Source organism: Callorhinus ursinus, unplaced genomic scaffold, assembly GCF_003265705.2.
Source record: "Callorhinus ursinus isolate GAN/ISIS: 27379988/994484 unplaced genomic scaffold, GSC_fseal_2.0 scaffold17, whole genome shotgun sequence".
NCBI classification, from domain to species: Eukaryota; Metazoa; Chordata; class Mammalia; order Carnivora; family Otariidae; genus Callorhinus; species Callorhinus ursinus.
The window spans coordinates 34,933,149-34,946,185 of record NW_027397079.1 but is presented as its reverse complement, the minus strand read 5'-3'; positions in this window follow the sequence as shown (position 1 = coordinate 34,946,185).

The window sequence follows — 13,037 nt, the reverse complement described above, 5'->3', positions numbered from 1 at the left end:
CTGGGTTTGGGCATTCCTGAGCTAATCTCTAGGCATCCACTGCCTACTATTGATGCTGGCCTCCTGTGTCTATGAAGCAATTGAAATATGGCTAGTTCATATTTACAAGTGTAAAATACATAGATTTCAAAGACTTGGCATGAAAAATGTAAAATATCTCAATTTATGTGGATGACATGTTGAAATAACATTTTTAATAAGTAAAATACTAAAATTAATGATACCTGTTTCTTTTTACTTTTTTAGGTTGAATTATAAGAAATTATATGTATATAATATATATGGATATGGATCATAACATATTTCTATTGGACAGTGCTACTCTAGAATGAGGCAGTAATGAAGGCAATCCTAAAGTTCTCAGAAACTTCCTCCCAGAAAACCATACAATCATCAAACTTTAGCTCTGGCGACGTACACAATAGGTCATCCGGGACAACATTCATCACCGTCTTATTCATTCATTCATTCATTCATTCATTCATTCATATTTATGAGGTAAAAACTCATAAGGAAAGCTTTTAAGGAAAGAAAGCTTTTCATTGGCACTAAGGTCAAAAAAATTCCAAAATTATTCCATAATTCTTATAATTTTAAACTCCGTTTTCTTAAAAGTCTGTCCTGGCTAAAGATTTAAAAAAACCTAAAATGATCTGGAAGAATAAATGGAATATGTCTTTCAAATGATCCTACATATATATTTTCTTCAGTTGAGGTTTTTACAAATTGAGCTAAGATATACTAACATTCTATGTCAAAATCTTATAATTTTCATATGCAGACCTCTCCACATCTTTTTTTCATTTACCACTGTCTTATTTAAAAAACAAAAATCAGAGGCTTAGAGAGAGGCAGGGGTTTGTCCAAGATCACACAGCTATGAAAGACTTGAGGCAAATCTAGAAGACCTGGTCTCCCCTCCCTTCCAGGCCTGCCCTTTTGTCAACACACTGGAAAACAAAGGGGCTCATCCTCCTGCCTTAGGAGGAACTGGTTTGAAAGGGGGGTTGTTCAGATGCCTTATTGGATGTGCTTGTTTGGTTAGAGCTGAGCTTCCAGGGAAGGCACCCGCTTAGCTCAACACTCGCAATGATCTTCGCACACAGGTTGGAGAAGTTTCCATCCCATCTTGCTCTACTCAACTGTAGGCAGGGAGGGACAATGGACCAATTTCATCATCTTAAGCAAGTGGAATTTCTCAGGGTAGCCAACCAGGCCCACAGGTCTAGTCCTTAAGCAGGCACTGGCCCTCCCCAGTGTTTGTCTCAACACATCTCTGCTGAGCTGGACCAGTGTAGGGAAAGAGTGCCGACTGAGGGTCTCCAGGAGTGGCTGCTTGGAGAGGAAGCAGCAGGCACCACAAGAGTGAGAAATGCTTTCAGATTCTCTAAGTCACACACAATACAGGCTGTTTTAGGAAGCCCCTCGTTAGGGAGGAGTTTGAAGGGCCTAGGCAGTGGGAGAAAAGTGACCCGTGTGTTAGTTTTAATCCATTCCTAATGTTATTTGATGCTGAAAATATTCCCCCTTCACCACTGGGAGTCCTTCACATTAGCTAGCGCATCCTGTGGCCATGGCCCCATGGCCTCTGGAGACTACTGTGTTTTCTTGTACAATAAAGGCTTCCTATATACTTCCTGTCCCAGATCAAGATTCAACCGTTTAAAAAAGACACTTTCAAAACAAAACCAAAAAAAAGCTCATAGATACAGAGAACAGATTGGTGATTGCCAGAGGCAGAGCAGGGGTGGGCAGGAATGGGTGAAGGGGGTCAAAAGGTACCAAAAAAAAAAAAAAAAGACACGTTAAAGAAAACAGGCAGATTCTCCACTGACTAGAGGATAAACAGACTATCATCGAAAAGAAACATCTTACTGTGAGAAATGGCTTTGCCATTTGTAATCGGAGGCAAAGCAGAAGTGAGAGTCATGGTGTCACGGCCCATGAGCACGAAGGGGCTGAATGCTGGGGAGCCCGAAGACACAGCGTGGAGGTCACATGAGCTAACGTGAAGGAGTCTGTTAAAAAACAAAATTCTACCGAGTGAATTTGAAGATCTAACTGGCTTTGTGAAGTGATTTCGGAATTGGGCAGCACCTAGCAAGTAGAGGGATGCTCCTAGGAGTTGTACAAAATGGAGGGTTTTTATAGGAAGGAGGATAGGGCAAGGACATTATTAGCAAAGGAAAGGATGGTTACATCTTCTTTTTGAGGGGGAAGGGATGGCAGGGTTCTTCCCATGTGGATTACCTTACCAGAGTGGATCAGGAAATTTCAGCTTGACTGTTAAAAGGTCACATTCCTGGGAGAGGTTCAAAGTGCAATGAGGTCTTGGTTTGCTGTGGTTGGGGACAAATGACTCCATTTTGGGCTTCTCGTTCCTTTTAACAATTCCCAATGGCGAATTTAACATTTTAATATGGTTTCTAGGCTCAAGAGATTACAAAAAATTCTAGTGGCTCAGAGCAGGGTCTGCAGTCTTTAAAAGGACCTCAAGAGCAGGTTCTCAGGCTTAAAATCATCTTCTTCCCATGTGGGAACCAGACCCTGGGGCTGGCGAGCGCTGGGAGTGGCCACCTGGGATTTGCTCACAGTCGCCCTCTCCTGGGTGGCTCTGGGTGTGTCCACCTGAGGAGGTTTGTGTGCTGCTCAGGAGAGCAACACAGCAGAGAGCTTCTGGTGGCAACTGAAGAGCAGGATCAGTGGGAGACCAGTTACTTGGACCTAACCAGCCCTTGGAGATATCAGTTAGGGTCACTCAAATTGGGTCATTTGAAGAGAATTTGATAAAAGGATGGTTTACAAAGGTGTGGGCTGGAGGTAGGGAAACCATAAGGTAAACTGTAGTATCTGGGGCTGAAATGGGGCCTGAAGGAACAAGGGGAAGGTGTGGGTACTGAAATCCGGAGAGAAAGAGCGAGCACTCAAGAGTGTGCACTTGCAAGCACAAGCCCAGGCTCACTGTGTGGAGGAGCCACACCAGAGCTGTCACCTTCAGTCCTCGCCAGGCACAGGGAGGGAGCTAGGGAACAGAAACTCACGCCTCTCTGACCTCCAGCCCTCTACTTTCCTGCCTGACTCCCTACCAGCCTAATCCAGCTGGAAGACGAAGGACAAGGGATAGCCCAACCTCCTAGGGGCGTAGAGCAGGACAGAAAAGAGTGGAGATTGGATCTATACCGGCAACAGAAGATTCCAGCACAGTGGAGTAGAGAAAAAATCAGGAGGGGAGTGTTGTGTGGAGCAGTCCAGAGCAAATCCTGGTCCGGGGCAAATGCATGTGTGCATGTGCAGGAAGTGTGCTGAGTCTCACAACGCATTCTTCTTGTTTTGGGGTGATGGCAGTGACCCGTGCCCACAATCCCCTTGTGTACAAGGTGAGACATCAAGGTCTTCGGTCCCCAAATGTTCCTCCCTACCCCCAAATGTCTTCTCAACTCACAGATTGATGCTTGAAATTCTTCCATTTTAGCTTTTTTCTTTGAGCTAAAGGGTCTGCTAAATGTAAACTGTCCTTTACATTCATGACTCAACAAGTAAGGAAAAAAGGAAGCGAACATTTCCTGAGTTCCTACTCTGTGCCTACACTCAACGCAAGAGGTTTGACACTGATGAAATAAATAAATCACACCACAACCACACAAGGCAAGTATTATCCACATTGCACACTTGTGAGCAAGGGGGGAGGGGCAGAGGGAGAGGGAGAAGCGGACTCCCTGCTGAGCAGGGAGCCAGACCTGGGGCCCATTCCCAGGACCCTGAGATCATGACCTGGCCACCCAGGTGTCCCTCTCTCCCCTCTTACAAGAACACCAATCTTATCAAGGGAGCCCTGCCCTCATAACCTCATCTAAGCCTGATTACCTCCCAAAGGCACCACCTCAAATATCATCCCATTGTGGCTTACCATCACTTGTGGATTTGGAGGCCAACACAAACATTCAGACCTTAAACAGAAATCTTGAGGACTTTTGCCTAGGGTAGGTCCACCCTGCTCTTCTGGGTGGTGACAGTGCCCTTGCCCAACCCTCCCAGGAAGGGCTCTGATGTAAAGGTCTTTTCTTTCCCTTCCCTGACTCCAGTTGAATGCCCAATTCCAGTCTTCTACCCTCATTGGATCTCACAGAAAGCAATGCTCTCCTTGGTAGTGCCATGTTTGAACTCAAAACTGATGCTATGGTGTTAATTCCATGGCTTTTGTAGACAAAGCATCCTGGGTTCAAAATCCACGTGTAATCTGTGTGACCTTTGCTGATCACTCTGAAATTCAATTTTCTCATCTGTAAAATGGGGATAACACTACCTGTCATGCAAAACCTACAGCACAACCTTTGGGACCATGTTGGACTTACAGTGCATAGAGTTGTCAGGAAACCCACCTCCTGATTCCCAGGCCTGGGCTTCTGCCTCTGACTGTCCATCTCCTTTATTTGAAGTGCAAAATGTGACATTTATTAAGTGTTTTAGCATGCCGGGGGCCTTGCACTGCCCGTAGATGGCCAGTGATCCTAACATCTGCGTCAGAGGGTTGTCTGGTACACATGAGAAAACATACCGAATAATAAAAAAGAAAGAAAGACATGGGAGTGTGATGGGAAGGGGGTGGTGGTGGCTGGGATCTACTCTTTTACAGCCACCCTAGGGCGTGGGAAGTGCTAGGGAAACCCAAGAATTCTCCCAAGGGGGAGAATGATTAACCCCGCCGCTGGTCACCCTGTCTGTGAGCTAGCTGCTGGGCTGGAGCGCCCTCCTGTGGCCATTCCGCTGAGCCTAGAGGTTTGGCTTTGTAAATTTTTCTTTTTCTTAAGTCCAGTTCTTTTGACAGTAGGCCCTTCCTTTCATTCACTCACATTTTTACGGAGAATGTTTCTTGCCGGGGGTAGTCTAGGCACTGAGGATATAGTGATGAACAAAACAAACCAAATATCAGCAGTGTTCTTTCTCTAAACTAACTCGATATAGGCTTAGTAACTTCCATTTAGATCCCTGAAGCCTATTTTTTAAAGATTTTATTTGTTTATTTGAGAGAGAGAGCACACAGGAGGGGCGGGGAGGGACAAAGGGAAAGGAAGAAGCCGACTCCCCGCAGAGCAGGGAGCCCGATGCTGCACTCCATCCCAGGACCCAGGGATCATGACCCGAGCCAAAGGCAGACACTTAACCAACTGAGCCACCCAGATGCCCCTTGATCCCTGAAGACTATTATTTGCTCCTTCTTTTATGTTGCCAAAAGTGATTTTTTTTAAAAAACTAGCACACATACAGCTTAAATAAAGTGAAACCAGAGCATCATGTAATATTGGTGCAAATTTGAGGAGTGAGGTTTTTGGCTCAATTTTAAGTGACTTGCCAATGTATCTTAGTGCTTCCTTCCTTTATTATAGATTATATTTCTGATTTTCATGTGCTTTTCAGGTTTGTTCATGAATGCATTTACAGGGGTTTCTCTAGGTCTGTGCTGTCCAATACAGTAGCCGCTGGTCACACATGACAAAGATTAAATTAATTAAGATTAAAAACGTAGTTTTTTTAGGGGCGTCTGGGTGGCTCAGTTGGTTAAGTGTCTGCTTTCGGCTCAGGTCATGATCCCAGGGTCCTAGGATCGGGCCCTGCTATGGGCTCCCTGCTCAGCCGGGAGCCTACTTCTCTCTCTTCTCCCTGCTCCTGCTCTCTATTGCTTTGTCTCTCTATCAAATAAATAAATAACATCTTTAAAAAAATTTTAGTGTTTTTAATTGCACTACTCACATTTCCAGTGCTTAATACTTACATATGATTAGTGGCCATCTCACTGGACAGGGCAGATATATAATGTTTCTATTGCAGAGGGTTCTACTGGATGACATTGTAAGTAGTGATGGGGATCCAGCTGTGGGAATGTCATTACCATAGTGTGCAGGTATAATCTATCCATTCCTTCCCTCCACCTTCTTATCTGCAGTTTGGAAATTGGCCTCTGGCTGGTACCATAAGGAAAACAGAGGGTGTGTGAGCCGGAAGATCTAACTTCCTCCTGTTCACTGACCCTGTTGGGAGAGGTGCCCATGGTCTCTGTTCCTCTTTGGCCCAGGCTGTCATCCAAGTGCACATTAGACTAACAGAGGGGGCTGGTTCCCAGGCTGATCAGCCCTGTGGTTGCTTCTTCCTTGGAGATCTGGTTGCCAAAATTTTGCCTCTCTGCCCCCTTTGGTCAGGGGTCACTAGCTCTGCTCTTGACCTCTGCCCTTTCTGGCTCTAACTTTGGGCTAGAAGGGGCGTGGGGAATCTTCTTATTGAGGGCTTATATACAAGGAAGCAATTATACCCCTCCAATGAGACAGTGAGTGGGCAATGAATGGGAGGGTGTCTGAAAAGTTGAAAGTCTTCACTCTTGAGCCACTTCCATTTACTCAGCAGCAAAGATAGCTGGACTGAGTATCCTGAACCACAGGCTCTTCCCATTTCTGCTACTAAGTAGTTCTGTGACTTTGGGCACATCAGTTTCTTCATAAGTGGTGAAGGATGTGGGTGATGATTTCCAAGGTTTTCTGCAATTCTATACTCGAAAACTTGGCCAACACCTTTGTGACTCTGGTGGACAAAGATGTTATGATCCAGATAAAACAGAGTCACTTCCCAAAGAGAAATCTTCAAGCTCAGATGGCTTCACTGGTGAATTCTTCCAAATACCTAAAGAAGAATAAAGACCGATTTTCCACAACCTCTTCCAAAAAACAGAGGAGAGAACACTTCCCAACTCATTTTATGAGGTTAGACAAAGACAATACTGAAAAAAAGAAAACTATAAGCCAGTATCTGTCATGAACTTAGAAAAAAACCTATAGACCAATATCTCTTTCAAAATCCTCAATAAAATATTAGCAAATTGAATCCATCATTATAAAACAATTATAAATACAAAAAATTATATACCATGAACAAGTAGGATTTATTCCACATATAGTCTGATTCAATTTTTCAAAAGTCTATTGTATCAAATGATCAATAAAGCTGGGTTAGCAAAAATGTCTACCCCATCAACAGGCTAAAGAAAAAAGAAAGAAAGAAAAAGAAGGCTAAAGAAGAAAAATCATATAATCTTATCAATTGGTGCAGGAAAAGCATTTGACAAAATCCAGCAATCATTCATGGTAAATATTCTCAACTTGGTAAAGAACATCTATGAAAAGGCTACAGCTAGCATCATAGTTGATGGTAAGTGACTGAATGCTTTCCTTCTAAGACTGAGAACGAGGCAAGGATGTCTATTTTCATCACTCTTATTCAACATAGTACTGGAATTCCTAGCCACTGCAATAAGGAAGAAAAAGAATAAAAGACATACAGAGTGGAAAAGAAGAAAAAAAACTGTCCCTATTTGCAAATGACATGATTGCCCTTAAAGAAAATCCTCAAAAAAACTACCAAAAAAAAAAAAATCCTGTAACTGCTATATGAGTTCTGCAAGGATGCAGGATACAAGATCAACACACAAACATCAACCTCAGTTCTATATACTAACAACAAACATGTAGAAACTGTAATTTAAAGTGCTTTACAATTTATAATTGTTCCAAAGAAAATGAAATATTTAGGTATAAACTTAACAAAACATGCACAGGATCTATATGCTGAAAACTACAAAATCCTAATGAAATAAATCAAAGAAGACCTAAATCAATGGATATACTGTGGTCATAGATTGGAAGACTCAACATAGTAAAGATGTCAATTCTCCCCAAATTCATCTATAGGTTTAATGTAATTCCTATCAAAATCCTAGCAAGGGAGTGAAATAAGTCATTCAGAAAAAGACAAATACGATATGATTTCACTCATATGTGGAATTTAAGAAACAAAACAAACAGTTAAAGAAAAAGAGACCAAAAAAACCTCAACCCAGACTCTGAACTATAGAGAACACACTGCTGGTTACCAGAGGGGAGGTGAGTGGGGGATGGGTGAAATAGGTGATGGGGATTAAGAGCACACTTATCATGATGAACACTGAGTAATGCATAGAGTTGTTGAATCACTATATTGTACACCTGAAACTAATATAATATTGTATGTTAATTACACTGGAATTTACATTTTTTAAAAAAGACTTTATTTGAGAGAGAGAGAGAGAGAGAGATCACGAGCAGGGGGGTGGGGCAGAGGGAGAAGAAGAAGCAGTCCTGATGCAGGAATTGATCCCAGGACCCTGGGATCATGACCTGAGCCGAAGGCAGACGCTAAACCGACTGAGCCACCCAGGCGCCCTACACTGGAATTAAAAAAAAAAATCTTAGCAAGGTATTTTGTAGACATAGATAAGCTTATTCTAACATTTAGATGGTAAAGCATAGGCCCTAGACTAACTAAAACAATCTTAGGGGAAAAAAAAAGAATAAGCTGAGGGGAATTTCTCTATCCCATATAAGATAAAACATACTGTAGAAGCTCAGGATGAAAGGGAAGGAGGATCAAATCCTGGTCAGCCGTTTCCTGAAAGAGACTCTCCGGAGGTGGAGGCATCAATGATCACAGGGGCCCTGGAAGGCTGCAGGCGACAGAGAAAATTCCCCATCTTCTTTGAGCTCCTTTATGAATGGCATGGAGTTATGCACTCCATGGTGCTTGGAAGGGAAACTCTGAAATGCTGCTGTTTCTTGAGGGTGTCTCATGGGGGAGTCGTATGTTCTCCTTTCCCCAGATGCACCCATAATTTGTTTTTTTTAAGATTTCATTTATTTATTTGACAGAGAGAGAGAGAGCGAGAGAGGGAACACAAGCAGGGGGAGTGGGAAAGGGAGAGGCAGGCTTCCCGCCGAGCAGGGAGCCCGATGTGGGGCTCGATCCCAGGACCCTGGGATTAAGACCTGAGCCGAAGGCAGCTGCTTAACCAACTGAGCCACCCAGGCGCCCCACCCATAATTTGTTTATTTTATTTTAAAAAAGGGTTTTATTTATTTATTTGAGAGTGAGAGAGAACGAGAGAGAGAGAGAGCACAAGCAGGGGGAGCGGCAGGCAGAGGGAGAAGCAGACTCCTTCCTGAGCAAGGAGCCTGATGCGGGACTCTATCCCAGGACCCTGGGATCATGACCTGAGCCGAAGGCAGACGCTTAACCGACTGAGCCACCCAGGCGCAGAGCACCCATAATTTGAAGGTAGACTGGTATCTTCTCATTCCTGGTTAATAGTTGTGTGCTAGACATGATTCTGAATATATCATTTGCTCTTTGCCTTCTGTGAACTCTCATTTTAATAGGAGAAAGGAGAGGTGTAGAGTCTGTTTCAAATTTAGGTTGAGAAGCAGGATTGAAATTGGGGCTACTTAGAACAAGTCACACACAAAGGTGAAATCAGGAATTTCAGTGATTGTTAATTTCTAGTTTTCTATTTGATTCTTTTCCAAATCTGTCTGTCCTTTTCTAAAAATGTCCTATTTTCTTCATTACACTGTATTCTGTTATCTCTTTAATAACTTTAAACTCTTTTGTTTTATAGTGTCGTTCAGATTATTCTATTATTTCTAGTTCTTGGGATGCTGATTCTCCTATTATTTGTGTCTACTTAATAATCTTCAGATGGTTCACTTCTTATGGTTTCTAGGTTGTTATTATATATTCATCTTCAGCCAAGACTGTTTTACTTTCAGTGAGAATATTCTAGAAGTAAAGCTGTTTTGCATCTCCTTTTGCGAGAGCCCTGGAGTTAAACAGAGCCTGGATGAACTTTTATGTTAATTTCTTGGCCTAGAATTCTCATATCATGGGGCAAGTAGTGCAAATTTAGATCCACACAACATAGATTTGGGTTGATAATTTCTTTTTTTTTTAAGATTTTATTTATTTGACAGAGAGAGAGAGAGAGAGGATGCACAAGCAGGGGGAGCTGCAGGGAGAGGGAGAGGGAGAAGCAGGTTTCCCACTGAGCAGGGAGCCCAATGCAGGGCTGGATCCCAGGACCCTGGGTTCATGACCTGAGCTGAAGGCAGACGCTTAATGGACTGAGCCACCCAGGCATCCCTGGGTTGGTAATTTCTTATAGGAGCGTTTCCCCCCCTTTATCTTGAGCTCTGAGACACAGCAATCTTGCTTTCTGCTTCTTTGGACTGGTGGGAAGAAATTTTCAAGTCCCATTTGGGCAGTTTTACACAAGGGTCTCAGTTCCAGCCTACAGCCAGGCCCAGCCCCCACCCACTCCTTGACTGCCACATCAGTTCCATGTGACAGGTCTCTCTAGCTGTGAGCTTTGGAACTTGGGGATTTCCCTTCCTTTTTTTTTTTTTCTTTCCTTTTTTTGACCTTGGTTATACATATAGTGAGTGTGTGTTTGTGTGTGTGTTATGGTTTATCCAGCACATTTATATAATTTGGATATTTGTTGGGTCGGGGACCTGTTTCCATTAACCCAGTCCTACATGTTATAGGAACCTCTTCTGAGGAATTTATTTAACAAAATAACATCCAGGGTATCCACAATGCATCTTGATGTAAATATAAAATCATTCCAGGATTTTTAATAAGCATGATCTTATACTTATTAGACTAAAAGAATTTTTAAACATGTGTTGTTATAAAAAATAATTTTGATTAACTAAAACATTCTATTATGCCAACATGCTGATTAATTATGGTCAGTCTTCCATCACTTGCAACCTTGACATTTAAGATTTTCATTTGTGTTCTTCCTTCTCTAGGTAAAATCCTTTCTCTCTGCAGGAATGTAACATATTACTTTTAATCATCAACTTCATATATATACCTTTGCCCCCTCATTCATCAAGAAACAATTCAAAATTCTAAACTCACCTACCTCCCCAAATCCTCTGGATTATCTCCTATACTCCTTAACTTGACCCTGCTTATGCCCTACTTGAATTACATCAAATGATTTTGCTTTTGTTAACATGAGGGTTAGTGAGTTTTCCTATTTTTGCAGATGTGTCTTCAAACATCTACAATACCATGCGACCTGGTGAGGGCATTGTTGCATCTTCTATTTATTTGCACATGTCATCAGGCCCAGGGAGGTGTTCTGTACCCAGAACAGAACAGTTTGGTTATTTTGCAGACAGAACAGCCTGAGATGAATACTCTCACCCTACTCTTCTCAGGGCCTCTTGGTCCCCCACCAGGCATCCTGTCTCCAGAGGGCATCAGGTCCTAGCTTGAGACCTCAGAGGCTTCATCTCTCCCCTGTGCCAGCTGCTGAGCCCATTCCCCAAAGCTGGGCAGAATGAGCCCCTTGAATAATGATGACATCAGGACAGCCCTCCTTTCCCAGCCAAGCTCTGTTTTAGAGCCAGTGAGGTGACCAAGCCCCTCATTGGGCTGGAATTTCCTCTTTTGGTACTCAGTGGCTCATTAAGGGGTGGGGAGCTTGGGTGGGAGCCAAGAGAAATGGGAGCAGTAGCTGAATGAAAGGCAGTGGCCAGTGACCCTTTGGTCTCCATGCAAGAGGAGTTTGTGGAAAGGCAGTGTTTCATTTTGATATTGGGGAGGTGGATGAGGTCGAGCAGGATTGCATTACCAAAGTTCTGTAGCCTATAGAGAGGATCCCGACACTAGAAGTAGCTAAAAAGATAATTCCCTAGCCCCTGGAGTATAGGGTTCCCCGTTCCACCTGCCCCACTGTGTTTCCCTGTTGATTATAGAGGGTGTCTGAGTGCTCTTCCCGCTCCGGGCAAGCCCGGGAATTCCTGACTCCCACCACATGGTCCTCAAACCCTTTCTCCCTCCTCGGGCTTCTGACTTTGGTCCCAAATGGCATCACAACACTGGGATCACTTTCCAATCTGGGGCAGATGTGAGCTTAGGAATGGGAGTGGAACATAAGGTAAATTAAACTAAGCAAAGAAGCCCGAGTAAGAAAGGAGCCCTAAATGACACCTAATTGGTCAAGCAAGACCTGGGCTGATTTGGTTGCTGTGGTGGCCCGTGGCCCGGTGCGATGTGGGACCGAGTGCGCCACCTCATCACGTGCTTGCTCACGGCCTGTGTTCTTCATGAGTCCCGCTCCCTGTTTCGCCCAGAGAAGGCTCCCAATCGATGTGCAAGCAGTACCTGGCGCTGGAAGCCACTATCCTTCCCCTTCGACTTGGCAGCTTTCTCCCAGCCCTCCCGCGGCGCTCCAGAAGAGCGCAGGGCCAACTCACACCCCAAGCGCCTCCCCCTTTCCACTCTGAGGACAACTCCTTCACCCTTGGGGAAGCTGAGGGGACAGAGGAACGATGGTCCCTGGAGAAGACCTCCCCAGTAGGGCAGAGGTTGGATGTAGCTGTCTGCCAGCATGAAATTTGGGAGGAGGAAAGTTTCTGGTTCTTGCCCCCGTGGCCTCCTCCTCTTTTTTTTTTTTATTTAAATATTTTATTTATTTATTTATTTGAGAGAGTGAGAGCACATGAGAGGAGGGAGGGTCAGAGGGAGAAGCAGACTCCCTGCTGAGCAGGGAGCCTGATGCGGGACTCGATCCTGGGACTCTGGGATCATGACCTGAGCCGAAGGCAGTCACTTAACCAACTGAGCCACCCAGGCGCCCCCCCTTTTTTTTTAAATATGCGTAGGGCACAGGGGGGAAATGCGTGGGTAGGATGCAGACAGGAAGGAGGGGCTGTGGAAGCAAGCCAAAACCCAGCAACTATCCATCTGACTTGCTGCATTCCTGAGGCTAGACTCATTCTAGTCTGCTCCCAATAGCAAAGGACAGATGCGGGATTGCCTCAAAGCCTGCACATAGACTGACTATTCAGACCTGGGCGTCCCAGAGGTCCTGGTTGCGATGGCCCCGAGGAGCTTGGGCAAACTGCCTCATTACACAAACCCAGAAACTCCTCAAGAGGCCCCCACTTGACTTAGATTTCCCTGGAGGGCTGGTCAACTCTAAACAGGTCCCCCACTGGTCTATAATGAGTTTGGCTTATAAACACCAACGTAGCTGTAAAAGGTTTAATATTCTGTAAACAACCCTGAATTAGCAGGTTAGTCTGGTAGATTCAGATCAGTCTTGGGAACCTCCAAGCCTTACAAGGCTGTTTGGTGGCGAGCTTTCCCTTGGCCTCCATTGCTGT